Raw genomic sequence first — 7,693 nt, 5'->3', positions numbered from 1 at the left:
GGCTGTACATTAGACACCATTAAAAAGTTGCTGTTTGCAAATACTGTAATAGCAATGTCCAGTTAGTTATAGGTTGTTTTCTTCCATTATTGGCTTTTGTTGACAGTATTTTTTATGCATATCCATAAAGCATGCCTTTTTAATATCATGTGAAAGGGGTGTGCTGGTTAAGTTTAAGCTTAGCACTATGTGTTGGGCCAGGCTGGGATGGAGTTAACGTCCCCATAGCAGCCCTCATAGTGCTGTGCTTTGTATTGGTAGCTAGAAAGGTGTTGATAACACACCAGTGTTTTGGCTACTGTTGAGCAGTGCTCCCACAGCATCAAGGCTGTCTCTACAACCCTCCTGCCACAAAGGCCAGTAGGCAGGGGGTGGGTAAGAGGTTGGGAGGGGACAGAGCCAGGACAGCTGATCCAAAGTAACCAAAGGGATATTCCGTACCATATGATGTCATGCTCAGCAGTAAAAGCTAAGAGAAAGGAGGAGGAGGAGGGGCATTCTGCCTTTATCTCGACCCATGAGTTTTTTTCATCTTATTTTCTCCCCCTGTCCCACTGAGGAGGGGAGTGATAGAGCGGCTTGGTGGGCACCTGGCAGCCAGCCAAGGTCAACCCACCACAGTCCTTTTTGGTGCCCAATGTGGAGCTTGAGACAATGGCAGTTTTGAATTGAGTGTGCTATAGCTATAGTAGTTATTAAGTTGCAAGCTTCTGTGCAGGTCATGGAGTTTGCTGGCTGCACTGCTTATCTCTTTATTTTGCTGAGCTTGGGAACACGTTAATTCTAACAATGGCTATGCACTTTGCCCTGGCGTTGATGCCCTTAATGTGCTGGGGGAGCTGTCTTGTTGAGAGGATGAGGGAATACACCTGATTTTAATGATGGCATGTTTTGGTGGATAAGAGATGGAGGTTTTCTAAAGGATCTGAAGGCATTTATTTTTAGAAATGAAGCATCTAACTAGCTTGGAAGCAATTTATTTCCTAAAATCACATGCTCTCACAGATAGCCCTGGTTAAAGAAAGCCCATGACATAAGGACTATTTGGTACCCAGAAGGTTCTAAACTTACTTCCAACATGCAGCTAGCAGGTACTAGCTTTCTGCTAGGAACTGATCTTCTGGCACTTTTTAGCAGGAGATCTCTCTCTCACTCTGCACAGTGAACCAGGTACAAAGATAATTTCAGCAATTACCAATTACAAACAGGCTTTCACAAAAATTTCTTTTTCAGTTTGAAAAATTAATCTAGTCAATAACTTCTGTACCAGCTTTCAAGCAGGTAGAGAATTAGTTGAAGTAATGATGAGCATAGCTGGGCTAGCGAAACAGTAACAATCAAAACAGTACTTTACTTACATATTCCATTTTTACAGCCTTTGTGTTAATCGTTTTTCAGAGAGATGAGTAAAGATTCCAGCAGAACTAACCCTTTGTTGAGCTTTAATATAGCAAGTTTTAACCTGACATATTTAGAAATTGCTGAGATTCAAAAATCTCCCCAAAGCAAGGAATCTACTGTGTTGTACAGTTCTTCATTTCTCTATATATGTTTTTCTATGCCAGGATACCAGGAAAAGATATAATTAATGCAAGTGTTGTTTTTAAATTAGACTTTATTATGGTTGCATGGGGACAAGGAAAGTATCTTATCAGAATCACTATAGCAACAGCTCACCCCATCAGTCTCCATATTTTCCTCAGCCTATGATACTCTACTCAATCATGAGATTATTAATGGCATTTATATTCAAAACCAGCCATTTCAACTTTAAAAGCCCAGAAGTATTTTTAAGAGAGAGAAATCCTAGGAGCTGTGTCCTTTACATTAAATAGTTTGGGGAAAGTTGGGCTTTTTATTATGACAGGAGTTTTCCTTTTTTTTTTTGTTAACTGCTGCTCTTCGAGCAAATTTCATCTTTATGGTGAAAGTAATATGGATTCTTCATGTGTGTGAGAAGAAAATCTGATTTTCCTGGCCATCTTTTCCAAAAAGCCTGGGAGAGGTAAAGGGTGATGGGTAATGAGACACTATTATCCTAGGAGGAGGAGAAAAATAGGAACACTGTATTAAAGTGCCTGTTTATTTGGTTTCTTTCACTGGGGATATATCTCTAGACAGGAAGAAGTGAAGCGAATCTCCCATGCTATCTATCTCACTGTTCTCACTTAATCATGAAGGAGTAAAGCCAAAAAGGGGGTTGCTTTTTACATAGTTTGCATTTGAAATAAAACTTATGAATGTTGATAAAATGACCTGGTTTTATTTTCTGCATGAAACTAAACTGGGCACCAACATATTTTCTTGGTAATAATAGTTATACTGCCATAATGTTCTTTTCTCCACCAGTCACACTGGGGATCCCCAAATGGCCAGTTTTAGCTTCAGTGAGCTAGCAGGTGATCTTCCCTTTAACCTGACTTGTTGAATTATTATGCTTAAAATAAGGAACCATTTGATACCGTAATTTTAAATGTTAACACCTTTAGTTTCTAGCTAGACAAGGCCTGTAACTGATTTCCCATTATGTCAGGTTGTGGCATACAGAGCACCTTGAACCAAGCTGACACAGAAAAAAACCTGACTCATGTTCTTTTGAGAAGTGACCTTCCATTACTCTCCTGCTGGGGAGCACATAGTTCTGGAGTTCTGGAGATTAAGCATTCTACAAGCAGCTGGCAGAAGTCTCAGAAACGGTAGCCCTTGGTCGCGTGGGGGACTTCAACTTACTGGACATCAACTGGAAATACAACACAGCAGAGAAGAAACAGTCTAGGAGATTCCTGGAGTGTGTGGAAGATAACTTCCTGACACAGCTGGTAAGTGAGCCTACCAGGGAAGGTGCCTCGCTTGACCTCCTGTTCACAGAGAAGGACTGGTCAGAGATGTGGTGGTCGGACGCCGTATTGGGCTTAGCGCCCATGATATGGCTGAGTTCCCGATTCTTGGTGAAGTAAGAAGGGGGTCAGCAGAGCCACTACCATGGACTTCCAGAGGACAGACTTTGGCCTGTTCAGGGCACTGGTTGGGAGAGTCCCTTGGGAGGAAGCCCTGAAGGGCAAAGGAGTCCAGGAAGGCTGGGCTTTCTTCAAGAAGGAAGTCTTGCAGGTGCAGGAGCAGGCTGTCCCCAAGTGCGGGAAGACAACCGGCCTGGCTGAGCAGGGAGCTTTTGTTGACACTCAGGAAAGAAAGGAGAGTTTACCACTTTTGGAAGAAGGGGCAGGCAACTCAAGAAGAGTACAGAGATTTCATTAGGTCTTGCAGAGAGAAAATTAGAAAGGCAAAAGCCCAGCTAGAACTCAATCTGGCCACTGTTGTAAGGGATAACAAAAAATGATTTTACAAATCCGTTAACAACAAAAAGAGAGCCAAGGAGAATCTCCATCCTCTATTGGACGCAGAGGAGAACATCAACACCGAGAATGAGGAGAAGGCTGAGTTACTTAATGCCTTCTTTGCCTCAGTCTTTAACAGTCAGACCAGTAATCCCCAGGGTACTCAGCCCCCTGAGCTGGAAGGCAGGGACGGGGAGCAGAATAAAACCCCCATAATCCAGGAGGAAGCAGTTTACGACCTGCTGCACCACCTGGATGCACACAGGTCCATGGGGCTGGATGGGATCCACCCAAGAGTACTGAGGGAGCTGGCAGAGGAGCTTGCCAAGCCACTCTCCATCATTTATCAGCAGTCCTGGTTAACAGGGGAGGTCCCAGATGACTGGAAACTAGCGAATGTGATGCCCATCTACAAGAAGGGTTAGAAGGAGAATCTGGGGACCTACAGGCCTGTCAGCCTGACCTTGGTACCAGGGAAGGTTATGGAGTGGTTCATCTTGAGTGTGCTCAACAGGCATATGCAGGACAACCAGGGGATAAGGCCCAGCCAGCATGGCTTCATGAAATGCAGGCCCTGCCCGACCAACCTGATCTCCTTCTATAACCAGGTGACCCACCTAGTGGATGAAGGAAAGGCTGTGGTTGTTATCTACCGGGACTTTAGCAAAGCCTTTTCCTTTTTAAACATGGTGTAACCGACAGCTTGGTCAGTCAGCAACAAATGCAGCAGCAGCAATGGTAAGTTCCATGGCTGGGTGCTAGACTGGGGCAGACAAGGGTGTTCCTAGAGCCAGGGAAACCCGAGGAAGAGAAAAGCAGCCCACTAAGTCCTGCAGCTCTTGTGAGCGAGGATGATGCGGCCTGGGCGTTGCCAGGAGCAACCGCAGGAAATTTAAATGGCCCCCAGGGAGCACAAGCGACCAGGATGAGCAACCAGGGCGTGGCGCATCAACCAGGGCGTGGCGCATCAGTTCATACAGGCAGGGCAAGGAGGGAAGGCACTGCATCCTGCTTGTAGGCCCACAGTCCAGGGAAGTTCTCTAGGTCTCTGCCAGGATGGTGGGCACTTGCCTCAGAGCTAAAACCAGTGTTCCCACAGCAAAAGCCCCAGAGATGTCTGATGCATCTACCTAGACAGTCCATTTTGGCGCCCGACGTGGGGCACGAAGGGTTTGAGATAATAACAGTTGCTGGTCACAGCATTGATTCATCTGCTCTCAGTATTAGTTTGTCCAGTCTTTACCATGCCGATTGTAAAGTACATGTTAAAACTTGCTGTTGGTTGTTGCAGTTTGCTGTGCTCTGCAGTGATTAGAGATATTTTGCCTAGGAGACTTGTTATTAAAACACTGGCCTTGACCGTTATTGGTTATTTAGGTCTTGCACGAAAGCCGTTACTGTACTTCAGCTGCCACCTCATGGAGACAATTAGCAATTATACCTCCTCGTCTGAGAAGATTTTATGGAGGAAATACAGAATGGCACCTTAGCTACCATCTTATATAATGTCTCCTCCTTCATTACAACAACTTTTCAGTATCTTGAACATCCTTGGGTAGTCAAGATATATCTGTTGATATTGCTTTGGCAGACAATGTCAGTTCTAGCTAAGGTTAATAAGCAATTTAAGAATATCATCCAGAGATCTGTCCCAAGGCTCGATAGCTATGCGTGGCAGGGTATGTGGGATAGTATGGGCAAATGCCTAAGACAGTGGGCACCCACTGTGATGTGGGACTTCACCCCTGAACAAGTGCAGAATCCTGAAAAATTACTAGAACATTTGGAGGAAGTATGTTGTCACCCTGGCAATTCCAGAGAGATACAAATAACTGCAATGTGCCGGGGCCTGGCCCATGCCTATCGAGCCCTATTTAACACTATTCAGTACCCCCAAGGGAAAGAGAAGGTTCCTGGATCTAAAAGGCAAAGACAAGGAAAGCAACGAGCACTGCGGCCACTCAAACCCCCACGACAGACACTGCAGCTATTCCAACCCCAGTGACGAGCACTGCGGCCACCCAAACCCACATGACAGGCACTGCAGCTACTCAAACCCCAGTGCCAAGCATTGCAGCTAAACCAGAGGACCAACCTGTGCCAGTATCAGTCACCCCTATACGCAAGAAGAAATCATGGAAGAGAAGGTCAATTCGTTTAGAAAGAGATTATGAGGAACCAGGGCCATCACAAGAAGAGGAGGAGAAAGAGGAAGAATGCGTACAAGAAACAGAAATTACCCGATCCCTACCCTTGAGTGAGTTGCGGGATATACAGAAAGATTTCAGCCGTCATTCAGGTGAGCACGTTATCACCTGGCTGCTCCGATGCTGGGATAATGGGTCCAGTAGTTTGGAATTAGAGGGGAAGGAAGCCAAACAACTGGGATCCCTCTCTAGGGAAGGGGCCATTGATAAAGCAATTGGAAAAAAACCACAAGCCCTCAGCCTCTGGAGGCGACTCCTGTCCGCAGTGAGAGAGAGGCATCCATTCAAAGAAGATATTGTATTTCGCCTAGGAAAATGGATGACCATGGAGAAAGGCATTCAGCATCTAAGGGAATTAGCCGTGCTTGAGGTGATTTATGGTGACCTGGACGATCAACGGTCCTCCAAAGATCCAGATGAAGCTGAGTGCACACGACCCGTGTGGCGGAAGTTTGTACGGAGCGCACCATCCTCGTATGCAAACTCATTGGCAGTGATGTCCTGGAAATATGACGAGACACCAACAATGGCGGAGTTGATTGATAGACTCCGGGAATATGAAGCGAACCTCTCTTCCTTGCTCGTCTCTGCTGTTGAGAAACTGTCCCGAGAGTTCCAGCAACTCAAAGAAGATATGTCCTACTCCCCACCAGTACGGACCAGTATCTCAGCCATTAGGAGTAAGCGTCCTTTGGCTCAAGAAAAGGGATACTCACGACAGGGCACCCTATGGTTTTACCTGCGTGATCATGGAGAGGACATGAAGAAGTGGGATAGAAAACCTACCTCATCCCTAGAGGCACGGGTACATAAGCTGCAAGGAAGAACAATCACTCAGTGGAGTTTCTCCAGAAGAGCTGCTGCTCCAGTTTTCAGTAAGCAATTCTACAGACAGAGGAGCAGAAGTGCTGATTTCCCGTCTGTTCTTAATAGAGACACTAGTGATTCATATTTACAGGAAGTGAGTGATGAATACTATGATCAGGACTAGGGGGGCCCTGCCTCCAGCCAGGTGGAGGAAAGGGATATCCGGGTTTACAGGACTGTGTGGATCCGATGGCCTGGCACGTCCGACCCACAGGAGTATAAAGCTTTAGTGGACACCGGCGCACGGTGCACCTTAATGCCATCAAACTATATAGGGGCAGAACCCATCAGCATTGCTGGAGTGACAGGGGGATCCCAAGACCTAACTGTATTGGAGGCCAAAGTGAGCCTAACCGGGAAGGAGTGGCAGAAGCACCCCATTGTGACTGGCCCAGAGGCTCCGTGCATCCTTGTCATAGACTACCTCAGGAGAGGGTATTTCAAGGATCCAAAAGGGTACAAGTGGGCTTTTGGTGTAGCTGCCTTGGAGATGGAGGAAATTAAACAGCTGTCTACCTTGCCTGGCCTCTCGAAGGACCCTTCTGTTGTGGGGTTGCTGAGGGTCAAAGAACAACAGGTGCTGATTGCCACCACAACAGTGCACCGGCGGCAATATCGCACCAACAGAGACTCCCTGATCACCATCCATGGGCTCATTCGTCGACGGGAGAGCCAAGGAGTCATCAGTAAGACCCACTCACCCTTTAACAGTCCCATATGGCCAGTGCGGAAGTCTAATGGAGAGTGGAGGCTAACAGTAGACTATCGTGGCCTGAACGAAGCCACGCTGCCACTGAGTGCTGCTGTGCCAGACATGCTAGAACTTCAATACGAACTGGAGTCAAAGGCAGCCAAGTGGTATGCCACAACTGATATCGCTAATGCATTCTTCTCAATCCCTCTGGCAGCAGAGTGCAGGCCACAGTTTGCTTTTACTTGGAGGGGTATCCAGTACACCTGGAATCGACTGCCCCAGGGGTGGAAACACAGTCCTACCATTTGCCATGGACTGATTCAGACTGTACTGGGACAAGGTGGAGCTCCAGAACACCTTCAATTCATTGATGACATCATTGTGTGGGGCAACACAGCGGAAGAAGGTTTTGAGAAAGGAGAGAAAATAGTCCAAATCCTTCTGAAAGCTGGTTTTGCCATAAAACAAAGTAAAGGGACGCGCACAAGAAATCCAGTTCTTACGAATCAAATGGCAAGGTGGTCATCGTCAGATCCTCTTGGATGTGATCAATAGAATAGCAGCGATGTCTCTACCAACTAGCAAAAAGG

Source organism: Phalacrocorax carbo (genome assembly GCF_963921805.1).
Source record: "Phalacrocorax carbo chromosome W unlocalized genomic scaffold, bPhaCar2.1 SUPER_W_unloc_8, whole genome shotgun sequence".
Taxonomy (NCBI): domain Eukaryota; kingdom Metazoa; phylum Chordata; class Aves; order Suliformes; family Phalacrocoracidae; genus Phalacrocorax; species Phalacrocorax carbo.
The sequence above is the reverse complement of the archived record's forward strand: the minus strand, read 5'-3'. Positions refer to the sequence as shown.